General features: G+C 42.1%; 1 pseudogene; it reads left to right on the top strand.

The window, feature by feature from the left end:
- LOC129402392 (uncharacterized) overlaps positions 1-15,293 on the top strand; it is a 143,335-nt pseudogene extending 128,042 nt beyond the window's left edge.
- The last annotated feature ends 1,220 nt before the right edge of the window (positions 15,294-16,513 follow it).

The raw sequence follows: 16,513 nt of genomic DNA, 5'->3' as shown, positions 1-16,513 counted from the left end.
ATCGTGAGACAGTTACAACAAGGCTTTCATGTTTGAGCTTCAGTCATACAATCATCAAACACCCATCCTTTCGCCAGTGCACATTTTCCACCACCAAAATCCCCAGTATTGCCGGCCCCCACCCCCATTCCAGCTCTTCCCCTGCGGGTGTTGAGCTTATATAGCTGATCCAGAGCTGGTTTGTGGGTGTGTCTCCCACATACCTAACTTTTGGCCGTTTAATTTCTTGGTAAAGTTGGTCCCAAGTTGTTGGGATCCGGCCAAAGGTACAGCAGCAATTTTGGGGTATCAGGAAGCCTGAAGACACCATTAGGCTGCTGATGCACTCGCTCCACAGGTACAGGTTGACCTGATGGCAGCACCACACCCCCTTTTTTTCTTATTTCTTGTATAACATTATGTTTTACCAAGTTGTTCATAATACAGTTGTTTCTGGCATTCAATGTTCCAACACCAATCCTGCCACCAGTGTGACCTTCTTCACCAAAGTCCCCAGTTTCCCACTTACCTTTACAAAGTAAATTCTTTCTTGTCTAATTCTGTTTTCATTGAATAATTGAATTCATCTGCATGCTTGTGTTAATCGAAGATGCCTATTTAGTATATTTTAGAATAATATTGTTAAATGCATCATGTAAAAGACATAATTTTATATATTTGGTTTTTGGCTACACCTAGTGGTTTACTCCTGGCTCTTTGCTCAGGGGTTCACTTCTGGAGGGGTTCAGCATAGCCATATGTGGTGCCTGGGATCAAATCTGGGTCAGCTCATGCAAAGTGAGCACCTTTTCCCTGTATGGTCTCTTCAGCTCCAAATGCATACATTTCCCAAAATTAAATCCAATGTATTATATTTAACACAATATTTCAAAAAATGATGATTTCAAAATAATAAATAAATATCTAGTAGAAATAATAATAACTTTTAACTTAAAGTATGGATAAACATAAGTGATATTTAAAGATATTTTCTCTTCCCACACCTTTAAAGATGTTTTTATTAACTCACAAATACTTTTTTCTTTGTTTCCTTCCTTCCTTCCTTCCTTCCTTCCTTCCTTCCTTCCTTCCTTCCTTCCTTCCTTCCTTCCCTTTCTTTCTTTCTTTCTTTCTTTCTTTCTTTCTTTCTTTCTTTCTTTCTTTCTTTCTTTCTTTCTTTCTTTCTTTCTTTCTTTCTTTCTTTCTTTCTTTCTTTCTTTCTTTCTTTCTCTCTTTTTCTTTTTTCTTGAATAACTGAATTACAGCTTTTATGATTGAGTTTCAGTCATAAAATGATCGAACACTCACCCCTCCACCAGTGCGCATTGTCCACCACCAATCATCCCTCCTGCTACCCCCACCCCACCCCACACCCTACCTCTGTGTCAGGCACCTTACTTCTTACTGTCTCTCTACTTCTGGGCGTCGTGATTTGCAATATAAATTCCGAGAGGCCATCCTGTTTGGTCCTTTGTCTACTTTCAGCACATATCTGCCATCCCAAGCGATCCCCATAACAGTCGTTGACTTAGTGATCCCTTCTCTATCCCAACTGCTTTCTTTCCAGCACATGAGTGAAGTAATCCTATGAAATAATCCTGCTGGCCCTTGTCTCTACTGTCCTTGGGTATTAGTCTGATATTGATATGTTATTCTATACTCCACAAATGAGTCAGTCATTCTATGTCTGTCCCTCTCTTTCTGACTCATTTCACTTAACATGATACTCACCATGTCCATTTGTTTACAAATAAATTTCATGACTTCATCTTTTCTAACAGCTGCATAGTATTCCATTGTGTAGATGTACCATAGTTTCTTTGGCCAGTCATCTGTTCTCAGGCACGCAGGCTAACAAATACTTTTTATTTCTTTTTAAAAAAATTTATTTATTTTTATTTTTATTTTTTTATTAGTGAATCACCATGAGTTACAGTTACAAACTTGTGAACTTTCATGTTTGCATTTTGTTTATATCCCTCCACCAGTGCCCAGTTCCCTCCACTAATGTTCCCAGTTACTTTTTATTTCTATTAAATACAATGTGACAGTTATTACTGTTAGGTATTATTTTGACTTGTACTTATAGTTAAAGAAAATTCTAAATTTCAGAAAGCTATTTGTTGGGCTGGAGCGATAGCACTGAGGTTGGGCGTTCACCTTTCACGCGACCAACCCGAGTTCGATTCCTCCACCCCTCTCAGAGAGCCCGGCAAGCTACCGAGAGTATCGACCCCGCACAGCAGAGCCTGGCAAGCTACCCATGCCAATTGGATATGCCAAAAACAGTAACAATAAGTCTCTCAATGAGAGACATTACTGGTGTCCGCTCGAACAAATCGATGAGCAATGGGATGACAGTGACAGTCACAGTGATTATTTTTTGTCACTTAAATTCACCAATGCCCTGAATTTCCTTTGTGGACGTCATATCAAGAATCTGTGGGGCTGGAGCGATAGCAAAGAGGGTAGGGCATTTGCCTTGCACGCGGCCGACCCGGGTTCTAATCCCAGCATCCCATATGGTCCCCTGAGCACCGCCAGGGGTAATTCCTGAGTGAAGAGCCAGGAATAACCCCTGTGCATCGTTGGGTGTGACCCAGAAACCAAAAAAAAAAGAATCTGTGGGGCTGGAGCGATAGCACAGTGGATAGGGTGTTTGCCTTGCATGTGACCAACCTGGGTTTCATTCCCAGCATCCCATATGGTCCCCTGAGCACCACCAGGAGTGATTCCTGAGTGCATGAGCCAGAGTAACCCCTGCAAATTGCTGAGTGTGATGCCAAAAAAAAAAAAGAATTTGTGATCTAATCTTTTTACATTCTATCTCATTCAATACACTGCTTAATGCACCTGCTCCATAAAGAATGTGATATTTTTCTAAATCTAAATTTTATTTTAGGAACTGTGATTTACAATGCTGTTGACAATAGGGTTTCATGCATATAACATTTAAATACCATGCACTTCAATCAGTGTATGCTTCTCTCCACCAGTGTGTCAGAGAACTGTGCTGTCAGGGGTCCAATAGAAACTATAAGAGGTTGCGTTGGCATTGTGGTCTCCTCTGGAAGTGCATAGAGGCTGGTCTTTTTCCCTTGTCCTTTAGTGACAAGTGACACTTAGTGACACTTAGTTTAGTGTTTTCTTTGTTTTTATTTAACTCACTTTCAGCACTTCATTTGTTACTTCTATGTTCCAAGAATTCCCAGTATGTATTCCCTCCCTCCCTAATAATAGAATTTACATTCTTTACCTTGATTTGAAGAGAATTGGGTTGAGGGTAAGTTGGGATTGAAAAAAATATTACACTTCATGTTGCAAAAAACCCACTGAAATTTAGCATTCCTTTAATTACAAATGTAGGTTAAAAAAAACCCACAGTAGCAATCACCATACTTGTGACATCAATAGAATAGACTTTAAGTAGAACATCAATGAAACAGAGCATTTACTATTCAAGACTGTGTTTCATTTTTTTTTTTGGCTGAAGGTAAATACAGTGTCAGAAATGGATTCTCCTACCTCAAACATCAATATCTAGTGACAGCCTCCAAAAAGTAATGCTGGAAGAAAGGATGATATCCTGTTGGCCCAGAAGAGTCCTTTGTGGTGTGATGGGTTAGGAGGACATGAGCTGGAAGGAAGCAGGGGTGTGTGAAATAACAGTGGAAAGCTCTCAAGTTCTTGGGAGGACGTATGTCTTCTCAGCCACTGGGTGATCGGGCTGTACTTTCTTTTGGATGGTGACTCTCCTTTGGATGGTGTGCGACAGATGAACGTGGGTAAAGTATGATAGGAGAAAGTTGTGAAAACCCAGATGAGAAACTCCGAACATCTGAGTTAAGTGAGGCCCATGGAATGAAGAGAGGTCCTATGTTAGAGACAGGTTTGAGCTAGAGTTAAAAGAGCCTTTGTGAACGGGCCTGAGGAAAGTGGAAGGAAAGAGTGACTAAAGCAGGAGTGGGTGGGATCCTATGGTCTACAATGGAAAATGCAGAGGCCAATGGAAGCAGCAATCTTGTGAATGACAGGGGTGACTTGGTTTTGTGCGGTGAGTTCCAAGTGTTCCAAACAAGCCTGAAATCCTCCTGTGGCATATAGAATCAATGCTTCCTCACACTGAGTACAGGAAATACTTCCTGGAGTCAAGGAGCAGGTAGATGCCTCTGGGCATTCTTTATTTGCTTATTCCCAAGGGTGGTTGTTGATTTTTTTTGATGGAAACACTTACCTGTGTAGGCTCTGCTTCACTGACTTCTGGATTTGTGCTGTTTACAGATGGTCTGGAAACCCACTTTGTTTGAGCTTCCCAAATACAACCACCTGTTTTAAATGAGAACCAGTTTTCCTAGTCTAGGGATGTTAGGCCAGGTTGCCTGTATAATATGGTATGCAAATGTCTCATTAATGGAGGCATTCAACAAGTGCAACCAATTAAGAAGAAAAGTGGATTGGATTTTGAAAGCCCTGCAAGGGCTCCTAGGGATTGAGGGTAAAGAATGTTTACCCTCATTCTTACAGGATGAGCTTATAGGAGGTGATTATAAGTGGCCATAACCAGTCCCCATGCATGTGTCAGAGCATCATCATTCATCCAACTTGAGAACTCAAGAGAGTATCATGTTCAAGGGACCAGTAAACCAGCAGGGGGAAGAAAGCAGGTGACTTGTCAAACACCTGCAGGACTCTAGTCCTTGCCTGTGGTTTTGCCCTCTTGAAGGAGGGAATAGTGAATTCTGAGCATGGTGGGTGATTTGTTTCAGAAAATACAGAACATGGAGGCTGTTGACATGTGATACGTTTTGTTGTTGTTCAACACAAGATTAGGATCTTTTGTGCCTGACCACAGCTAAAGATAAGAGGCTTGTATTTGTATTTTAGAAAAAAAAAGCACAGAAATATGCATTAAACAGAGATGCACAGTCAATGAGCATCTGAGAGAGAAAAAAAATATAGAGACTTGATATAGTTACCAGGAATAAAAAGCAACAGAAATAAAATCCAGAGTCAAAGCAGAGTTGGTCTGTAGGATTGCAGGACCTAGAGCAAAGGAAAGTGAGCTATTACACTGACGAGAAACAGGACAGGATGCCAGAAACAGTAGTAGCTGTTTCAACAACAGTGTTTGGCGAGGGCTGAGAGACATAGGTGAGCAAAGTACCCTGAGTGGACAAGAGAAGGCAGGCTGATTCTTTGGTTTTCTTGCAGGAGCTAAACAGGACTTGCCATCTGCTGCTTGTCCATGTTGGGAGCTGTTCATAGAAAATGGGGTAGGATCTGATCTAAAGGCAAGTGTGCCATGCAAGGTAATGAAGGCCAGCTGACCCTTAAGTCCATGGACGTAAAGCCCCACTGGGTTCCTTTCGTAGGATGTCTTACCCTACAGCATCCTTATTTGGTGCACTTGATAAGCTTTTAAAATTTTTTTTGGGAGCCAGATATATTGTACAGTGGGGAAGACCACTTTCGTTGCACATGGTCTCCAGAGCACAGTGAGAAGTAAACCCTTAGCATATCTGAACGCTTCCCAAGACAAAAAAAATTATTAGAGCAAAATCAGTTTATCATGTCCTATAGGCTTTAGTATAATTATGTCAGTATTTGTATGCCAAATTCAACCTAATTGTCCTTAATAAAAGACTTAAAATTTACCTTTTTTACCTGAATTTACAACTCCAAACCTCTTTTCTTTATGATAAGTATTATTTTGCCTTATGGTCTAAGAGCTTATTTTTGCCTTTTTATAGTGTATTTTGTTTATTATTCAACAACACACTGTGTTTGTCTCCTTTGGACTTACTTCATTAGGACAGTAGCCTTTAGGTTGATCTGTGCTGTTGCAAAGGGCAGGGGTTCATCTTTTAGAGCTAAATAGTGTTTTATATAGTCTTTATCCATTCATCCATCAATGGCTTCTTAGGGTATCTCCAACTCTTGGCTATTGTGAATAATACTGTGATAATTATAGGAGTTCAATATACTCTTTTTTAAGTGTGTGTCACTGGTAAATTAGATTTTTATTTTACTCATTGTAGAGCAAGAGGGAATTGAAGGGGGGTGGGGGAGGGTGGCGGAAGGGAAATTTAGGATGTTGGTGGTGGGAAATGTGCACTGGTGGAGGTTGGGTGTCGGAACACTTTATGACAAAACCTGACTGTGAACAGCTTTGTACTCTGTATAAATAAATTAAAAGAAAAGATATATATATATATGAATACATACAAAAAAAGTTTAAACTGGCTGGTGACAATTATTATTTTTTTAATTGAATCACCGTGAGCTACAGTTAAAAAACTTTCATGTTTGAGTTTCAGTTGTACAATGATCGAACACCCATACCTCCACCAGTGCACATTTTCTACCACCAATGTCCCCAGTATTCCCCTCCCCCTGCCTCTATGGTAGACAGTTTTGTAACAATTGCTAACTAAAATCTAATAAATGTGATTCTTGATGTTCTCAGTCTTTGAACTTAGTACATATGTGTTGCTTCAGAAAACTAGGCATCTTAGTTCACTGAAAACGCTATAGATTTCCTGAGTGAAGTCTGAATCAAAACCCTTCTTGTGGTCCAACTCTAGAGTTAGCAGATAGTATTTACTTGGAAACACACCCCACTCCTTCATATCAGCCAACCCAAGTGTTTATTTTCCTCCTATGAGACATGGAACTGTTCCTTGGGCTTCTTTGCCATATAAGTGATACATTCAGCCTGAGAGATCTGTGTCCTGAGAGCTGTCGCCAGTTCCTCTTGGTTCCATATCACCACGGCCTTTTCCAGTGAAAGCATCTTGACACAACTCAGAGAGCATGGCATATCATCTGCTTGCCTTTCGAGGGTGGAAGGCAACCATGAACTTACATATGTGTGCTTTTATTTACCTTTCTAAATTCCTGTGATGGTAAATTTTGTTTGTCAATCTGGAAGAACTGTGTAATGTCCAGCTGTAAGGTCAAACTTATTCTGGATGTTTCTATGAGGGTGTTTTGGGGATGAGATTAAATTTAAATTGGTGAACTTTGAGGAAAACAGATTGTCCTCCATAGTGTGGGAGGCCATATACAAAGAGTTGAAGACCTGAAAAGCACTGAAGTCTGGCCTTCGAGCAAGGGGGACTTTGCCAGCAGACAGCCCTCAAACTGGGGCCACAGCACAAGTATTTCTTAGGTCTTTAGCCTGTTGGCTTGGATTTTGGACTCATATGTTTCCATTAGAGTCAATTTCTTTTTTACTTTATTTTATTTTTAAAATATTTTTTAATAATTTATTTATTTTTAATTAGTGAGTCACCGTGAGGGTACAGTTACAGATTTATACATTTTTGTGCTCATGTTTCCCCCATACAAAGTTCGAGAACCCAGCCCTTCACCAGTGCCCATTCTCCACCACCAGTAAACCCAGCATCCCTCCCACCCAACCCAGTCCCGTCTCCCCCGACCCTACACTGCCACTATGGCAAGGGTATTCCCTTTTGTTCTCTCTCTCTGATTAGGTGTTGTGGTTTGCAATAAAAGTGTTGTGTGGCTATTTGTGTTCAGTCTCTAGCCTACATTCAGCACGCATCACCCTTCCCCTGCATGACCTCCGACCACATTTTACTTGGTGTTCCATTCTCTGAGTTGCCCAGAATGAGAGACCATGGAGTCAACCTCCTGGTACTTATTTCTACTATTCTTGGGTGTTAGTCTCCTAGTCTATTATTCTATATTCCACAGATGAGTGCAATCTTTCTATGTCTGTCTCTCTCTTTCTGACTCATTTCACTAAGCATGATACTTTCCATGCTGATCCACTTATATGCGAAGTTCATGACCTCATTTTTTCTAACAGCTGCATAGTATTCCATTGTATAGATATACCAAAGTTTCTTCAACCAGTCTTCTGTTCTAGGGCACTCGGGTTTTTTCCAGATTCTGGCTATTGTAAACAGTGCTGCGATGAACATATAAGTGCAGATGTCATTTCAACTATACTTTTTTGCTCCTCTGGGATATATTCCCAGCAGTGGTAATGCTGGGTCAAATGGGAGCTCAACCTCTAGTTTTTTGAGAATCGTCCATATTGTTTTCCAAAAGGGCTGAACTAGTCGGCATTCCCACCAGCAGTGTAGAAGGGTCCCTTTCTCCCCACATCCTCTCCAACAGTGGTTGCTTTTTTTTTTTTCTTTTTGGGTCACACCTGGCGATGCACAGGGGTCACTCCTGGCTCATGCACTCAGGAATCACCGCTGACGGTGCTCAGGGGACCATATGGGATGCTGGGATTCGAACCCGGGTTGGCCGCGTGCAAGGCAAACGCCCTACCCGCTGTGCTATCGCTCCAGCCCCAACAGTGGTTGCTTTTGTTCTTTTGGATGTGTGCTAGTCTCCGTGGTGTGAGGTGGTATGTCATGGTTGTTTTGATCTGCATCTCTCTGATGATTAGTGATGTAGAGCACTTTTTCATGTGCTTTTTGGCCATTCGTATCTCTTCCTTGGGAAAGTTTCTGTTCATTTCTTCGCCCCATTTTTTTTGATGTGGTTGGATGTTTTCTTCTTGTAGAGTTCAACCAGTGCTTTATATACCATTGATATCAACCCCTTATCTGATGGGTATTGTGTAAATATCCTTTCCCATTCTGTAGATAGTCTTTGTATTCTGGTCACTGTATCTTTTGTGGTGCAGAAGCTTTTTAGTTTAATGTAGTCCCATTTGTTTATCTCTGTTTCCACTTGGTGGGCCAGTTGCATGTCATCTTTGAAGATACCTTTATCTTCAATATCATGGAGGGTTTTGCCGACCTTGTCTTCAATGTACCTTATGGTTTGTGGTCTGATGTTGAGGTCTTTAATCCATTTTGATCTGACTTTTGTGCATGGTGTCAGGTCGAGGTCTAAGCCCATTCTTTTGCATGTGGTTGTCCAGTTGTGCCAGCACCATTTATTAAAGAGGCTTTCCTTGTTCCACTTCACATCTCTTGCTCCCTTATCAAAGATTAGACGATCATACATTTGAGGTTGTGTGTGGGGATATTCCACCCTGTTCCACTGGTCTTCGGCTCTGCCTTTGTTCCAGTACCATGCTGCTTTAATTGTTACCACTTTGTAGTGGAGTTTAAGGTTGGGGAGGGTGATGCCTCCCATCATCTTTTTCCCAAGAATTGTTTTAGCTATTTGTGGGCGTTTATTGTTCCATATAAATTTCAGGATTGCTTGATCCATTTTTTGAAGAATGACATGGGTATCCTTATAGGGATCGAGTTAAATTTGTATAATGCTTTGGGGAGTATTGCCATTTTGACAATGTTTATTCTCCCTATCCATGAGCAGGGGATATGTTTCCATTTCCTCATGTCCTCTTTTATTTCATCGAGTAGCGTTTTATAGTTTTCTTTGTAGAGGTCCTTTACTTCTTTAGTTAAGCTGATTCCAAGGTATTTGATTTTCGGGGGCACGATTGTGAACGGGATTGCTTTTTTCACGTCCCTTTTCTCTGTCTCATTGTTTGCATATAGGAAGGCCATGGATTTTTTGGTATTGATTTTATAGCCTGCGACTTTACTGTACAGGTCAATTGTTTCTAAGAGTTTCTTACTAGAGCTTTTAGGCTTCTCTAGGTATAGTATCATATCGTCTGCGAATAGTGAGAGCTTGATTTCTTCCTTTCCTATCTGAGTCCCCTTAATATCTTTTTCTTGCCTGATGGCTATTGCTAATACTTCCAGTACTATATTAAAGAGAAGTGGTGAGAATGAGCATCCTTGTCTTGTCCCCGATCTTAGAGGAAAGGCCCTTAGTTTTTCTCCATTGATGATAATGCTTGCCATGGGTTCATGGTAAGTGGCTTTGACTATCTTGAGGAAAGTTCCTCCAAAACCCATTTTGGTGAGAGTTTTCATCATGAATGGGTGTTGGATCTTGTCAAATGCTTTCTCTGCATCTATTGATATGATCATATGGTTTTTATCTTTACTTTTGTTGATATGATGGATTATGTTGATTGATTTCCGAATGTTAAACCATCCTTGCATCCTGGGATGAATCCCACTTGGTCATGGTGTATGATCTTTTTGATGAGTTGTTGGATCCTATTTGCTAATATTTTGTTGAGGATCTTCGCATCAGTATTCATCAGGGATATTGAGTGTTGTTCTTGTCGATCTATCCAGAGGTGATAAATCAGTGTTGAAGTCTCCTACTACTATTGTGGTGCTAGTTATGTCCTCCTTAAATTGTTAGGAGTTCTTTTAAGTATTTAGCTGGTCGTTCATTAGGTGCGTATACGTTTAATAGTGTGATTTCTTCCTGTTGTACATATCCCTTGATGAATAGGAAATGACCTTCGCTGTCCCTTCTAATCTTTTTCAGCCTGAAATCTATGTTGTCGGATACTAGTATGGCCACCCCCGCTTTTTTGAGGGAGCTGTTTGCTTGCAGTGTGTTTGTTTTCCATCCTTTGATTTTGAGTCTGTCTTTGTTCTGACTATTCAGATGTGTTTCTTGTAGGCAGCAGAAAGTTGGGTTTAGTTTCTGAATCCATTTTGCCACTCTGTGCCTCTTGATTGGTGCATTTAGCCCGTTAACATTAAGAGAAATTATTATCATGGTATTTTGTGCCATTTTTCTGTAGGGTTTGTTGTTCTTGTAGGTTTTTTCCTTGTCTTATAGTAGCCCTTTGAGTCCTTCTTTTAAATTTGGTCTTGAGTCTATGAAGTTCCTGAGCTGTTGCTTCTCCGTGAAATAGTGTATGGTTCCTTCAAGTTTAACTGAGAGTTTAGCTGGGTAGGGTATTCTTGGTGAGGCATTCATTTCATGAAGTTTTTTCACTATATCCCACCATTGTCTTCGGGCTTGGAGGGTTTCTTCTGATAGGTCTGCTGTGAATCTAAGGGGTGCTCCTTTGTATGTGGTTTCCTTCTTTGACCTTGCTGCTTGCAGAATTGTGTCTCTATCCACTGCATCCGTCATTTTGACTATAATATGCCTAAAAGTCTTTTTATTTGGATCTCTTTTTGCTGGTACTCTTCGGACTCCTTGGATCTGGATGCCTGCCTCCTTCAGCTCTGGGAAGTTCTTGGCAATGATGTCTTTGACTCTGTTTTTTTCATTGGGATTACTTCCCTGTGGTTCTGGTACTCCAATGATTCTTATGTTGTTCCTTTTGAAGTCATCCCCAAGGACTCTGATTCTCTCTATAGCCATTTTGAGGTCTTTTGCCATTATTTGTTGTTGCCTATATGCTTTGTGCAGCTCATCTTCAAGCTCACTGATTCTGTCTTCGGCTGTAGTCATTCTACTATTGAGGGCTCCTACGGAGTTTTTAATTTCATCTACTGATTCTTTTAGTTGTGTGACTTCTGTTTGTACCTTTGAAATTTATGCTCTCATTTCTTCCTGGATTATCTTGGTGGAGCATTCCAATGCTGCATCCATATCCTCCCTTAATTTATTGGATGTTTGTTCCATAGTTTCTTTGAGTTCGTGAACCATCCTCACAATTTTCTCTCTGAATTCTTTATCTGAGAGGAGGATGTATTTCTGGGTAGTCGCTGCTGAGGTTAGTGAGATACTTTCTTCGATCTCCCCTGGTGGTGGGGATTTTCGCTGTTTCTTCATGTTGTTATGGGCTTTACTATCAGGTGCTCTCCTTAGTTTGGGAGGGGCCTCAACTGAACATGTGGGGCTATGCTCTTTTTACAAATGACTTTTATGTGCAACTTGATGTGTTCACTGACAGTTTTCATGAAATTAGGATAGGCTAGGTTATTTGACTATTAATATATAGTGACTAAGATGACCAGGGAATTCTTCAGAGGAGTAGATTCTATCAATTGTGGCCAAAGGACAATGCATGGAATGGTAAAAAAACAACTGCGGCCGCATAAGCTGCCGCCGCTCCGGAAAGAGGCCATGCCCACTTTGAGGCCACGCCCCCTAATGTGAGGACACGCCCATAACCTGCAGAATGGGGAGTGGTCAGGACCCGACGGTGTGGTGGCTGAAAGGTGCCAGGCGGGGGTGGGGGGGTCAGAGCGAGCCCCAAACCGCGGGCAGGGGGCAAGGAAAGGGCTTCTCCACGCTGGGCAGGGTCTCCGAGGGGTATCCTAATTACCTGCAGAATGGGGAGTGGTCAGGACCCGACAATGTGGTGGCCGAAAGGTGCCAGGCGGGGGTGGGGGGGTCAGAGCGAGCCCCAAACCGCGGGCAGGGGGCAGGGAAAGGGCTTCTCCACGCTGGACAGGGTCTCCGAGGGGTATCCTAATTACCTACAGAATGGGGAGTGGTCAGGACCCGACAATATGGTGGCCGAAAGGTGCCAGGCGGGGGTGGGGGAGTCAGAGCGAGCCCCAAACCGCGGGCAGGGGCAGGGAAAGGGCTTCTTCACGCTGGGCAGGGTCTCCGAGGGGTATCCTAATTACCTGCAGAATGGGGAGTGGTCAGGACCCGACAATATGGTGGCCGAAAGGTGCCAGGCGGGGGTGGGGGAGTCAGAGCGAGCCCCAAACCGCGGGCAGGGGCAGGGAAAGGGCTTCTTCACGCTGGGCAGGGTCTCCGAGGGGTATCCTAATTACCTGCAGAATGGGGAGTGGTCAGGATCCGACAATGTGGTGGCCGAAAGGTGCCAGGCGGGGTGGGGGTTTTACTTTAATTTATGAATTTTAATTTTTTTTATTTTAAGTTTTTATCTTCTTGAATCACCTAGGAAAAAATACAAAGCTTTCAGGTTTAAGTCTCAGTCATATAATGATTGAACCCCCATCCCTTCACCAGTGCACATGTTCCACCACCAAGAATCCCAAAACACCGACCTCCCAACCAGCCCCCACCTAAGTTGCTAATGATCTTCACTTTATTCTCTCTATACTTTGAATACATTCAGTATTTCAATAGAGAACTCACTATTATTGTTTGGAATTTTCCCCCAGCAATCAGGCCTGCTGAAAAGGCATCATTTAATAATTTCTTTTTACTGCTGAGAATGAAGACTTTATGAACTCATATGGCCGCAACAGCGGCTGCGCGGTTTGGGATTTCTGATATTTTAACTCAGTTCACAGTTCTAGATGCATTTCTGTAAGAAGCTTCTCTGGGTGCCAAAATGGGTTAGAAGACTTCTAGGATCATATTCTTTAGGAGCAAAGGGTCTGTTTTGTGCTCAGCAGTTCTGGATCTTATCTGGGCCGAGCTTTTACTTCTATCTTTTACTTATTTTATTGAATCACCTTGAGATATGGTTACAAAGCTTTCATGACTGAGTTTCAGTCATACAATGATTGAATAGCTATCCCTCCATCAATGTGCGTTTTCCACTACCAATGCCCCCATCATCCCTCCTGCCACTCGCACCTCACCCCACCCCTGCCTCCATGACAGGCACCTTCCTTCCTACTCTTTCTCTACTTTGGGGCATCACGGTTTGCAATACAGATACCGACAGGTCATCATATTTGGTCCTTTTTTTCAGCTCATGTCTCCTATCCTGAGCGATTCCTCCAACCATCATTGAATGGTCATGATAAGAAATCAAGTTATCTATACTGCATTAAGTCTAGTATCAACATTTTATAGTAGACCATATTATAAAAATGTTGGCTTTCTCTTCTATAGAGGTTGATACTCTGTCTCCATTGCAAATGGTGTCTGATTGCCTATCATTTCACTTCTATCACTTGTAGTCCTGTTATTCGATTTGCTTAAACAGGCGCCAGTAACATCTCCACTTGTCCCTGTCACATGCTAGCATAGCCCAATGGCATATTGGGGGCCCTTTCAGTGCCAGGGGAATGGGACCCGTTATTGTTACTGTTTTTGGCATATCGAATATGTCACGGGTAGCTTGCCAGGCTCTGCCATGATGATTGCCTATAAATGGATAAACTTGGGGGCTATCATGCTGAGTGAAATGAGTCAGAAGGAGAGGACAGATATAGAATGACTGCATTTATTTGTGGAATATAGAAAAAAGTATGAAAATAATATCCAAGGCCAGGAAAAATGGACTAGGAAGACTGGTCAATGGTTGGTCAATGGAGTGGGAGATGGAAGGTAGTTAAGATAGAGGAGGGTTCATTATTACAATACTAGTTGGAAATGATCACTCTGGACAAGAACTGAGTGTTGAAAGCAGGTAAATAGATAAGATGATAACCTTTCAACATCTCCATTAGGCCAGTATGTGAATGAAGATTTCTCATTGCCACTTGTTATCATGGAAATGCAAATAAGAGCAATAATGGGATTTCATCTCACACCAGTAAGAATGGCACATATGGAAATGGCCGGAAACAACTGGTGTTGTCTGGGATGCAGTGAAAAGGGAATTTTTATTCACTTTTGGTGGGAATGTCACTAGGTTAAAGCTCTATGGAAAAGAGCATGGAGGTTTCTCATGAATATAAAAATAGATATTCCACCTCTGGGCATTTAGTCTCTCAACTCACAAAAATATTAAATTGAAAAGATACATTCATAGCTATGTTCATTGCAGCACTTAGAATAATGGCCAGGTTATAGAAATAACCCAAATGTCCAACAATGAATAAATGGGTGAGAAGTTGTGAGATATACATATGTGTGTATATATGTGTGGAAAGGTCGGACTGCTGTTGAATCTCACCAAAACAATGTTCATAAAAAACGAACTAATCCCTGACGTTCCATTTGCTCTCAATGGAACGAACATCTCCAAATGCAGCAGCTATGTGTACCTGGGTCAAGAACTCAACATGAGGAACGACTTTGTGCCAGTACTGCGCAAGAGGAAGAGAGCAGCGTGGAATGCCTTCAAGAACGTCAAAGAAGTGGTTAAGAGGACAAAGAACCTCTAGCTCCGGGCACATCTTTTCGACTCCACCGTTCTTCCTACACTAACATATGCCTCAGAGACCTGGGACCTATGCAAACAGGATGAGAACGCTATTTGGGTATCCCAAAGAGGAATCGAAAGAGCTATGCTTGGAGTATCACGTTTCACTCAAGTGAGAAAAAGAATCCGGAGTTTCAATCTCCATCGACGATCAAGAATCAGGGATGCTGTCTCATTTGCCAAGTCGTCGAAAATCTGATGGGTCGGACATGTAATGCAATTCAGAGACGACCGCTGGACTAGAGCTGTTACCGACTGGATTCCACGGGACATCAAAAGATCGCGTGGCCGCCCACCTACAAGATAGTCAGACTTCTTCGTGAAAACCCTGAACGAACAGTTTGAGGCTCTTCGTGTTCCTGGAGCGAGCAGATACCATTGGGCTACACTAGCACAAGACAGGGACAAATGGAGAGGTTACTGGCGCCCGCTTGAGCAAATTGAAGATAAACGAGATGACAAGTGACAAGTGTATATATGTGCATATTTACAAATATATAGTGGAATACTATGCAGTTGTAGAGAAAAAAGCAACACGGATAGAACTGGAGGGCATCATGTTATGCGGAACTCAGAGGGAGAGGGACAAATACTGTAAGATCTCACCCATTTGTGGCTCACAGAGAAACAAAACAAAAGAATAAACAGTATGGAACAAGGACAAATTCTTGGCATTGGGATGGGGGCCCAATAACCAAGCAGTGGGGGAGGGAGCAAAGTGAAAAGATCAGAGGAGAGGAGAGGTAGGGACAGTGGGGGAGATCTGGGGGTCGTGGGCACTTAGAGATGTTGGAGTGCAGTGTCTCTTTACATCAGCAACAGAAACTTGATGCTTTGTAAAATACCGTCCTTATTTATTTACGTATATAGTTATTGCAAGTGTAATTTTTTAAAAAAGTCACACACAGCAGTGAAGTCATGTTTTCAGGGCTAGTTTTATCTCCACGATTCCTCTTGAAATCTCTTCCCCAGTTTTCCATTTAAGTATGTGAAGAATCGGAAGCCTGCAATGCCAGGAGCCGTTAGGAGCTTTCTGTGCATAATTTTTAACGTTCGTTGCAACTCTTAGTATGTGCATACAGTTATATCCATTGTAGAGAGGAGAGAGGATTAAGGCTTAACTGAAAAGAGAGCACCTCGTACTCTGCACCAAGGACCCCGCCCATCCTTTCCCTCGCAGGCTCAGTGTCTTGCTGGAAATAGCCAAGAGATTCAATCCTTGTTTGAACCCTTCATGGTGGCTGGTGGCATTTAGAGCTTTTATTTTTTGTGTGTGTGCAGGAAATTTATTTATTTATTTATTTATTTTTGTTGTGCTTTTGGGGTCACACCCAGCAATGCTCAGGGGTTAAATCCTGGCTCTGCACTCAGGAATCACTCGTGGCGGTGCTTGGGGGACCATATGGGATGCTGGGAATTGAAACCGCGTCAGCCAAGTGCAATAGCACGACCAAGGAGCAATAGCACTACCCGCTGTGCTATTGCTCCAGCCCCTATTTATTTATTCTTAATTGAGTCACCGTGAGAAAAGTTACAGGGCTTTTAAGATTGAGTCTCAGTCATACTATGCTCAAACACCCATCCCTTCACCAGTGTACATGTTCCACCACCAAAAACCTCCAGCAAAACCCCCCCCTCCCTCTTCCTCTCTGCCTGTGTGGCAGATGATTTTCACTTTACTCTCTC

The sequence above is a fragment of the Sorex araneus genome, chromosome 1, assembly GCF_027595985.1.
Source record: "Sorex araneus isolate mSorAra2 chromosome 1, mSorAra2.pri, whole genome shotgun sequence".
Lineage (NCBI taxonomy): Eukaryota > Metazoa > Chordata > Mammalia > Eulipotyphla > Soricidae > Sorex > Sorex araneus.
The sequence above is the reverse complement of the archived record's forward strand: the minus strand, read 5'-3'. Positions and strand labels throughout refer to the sequence as shown.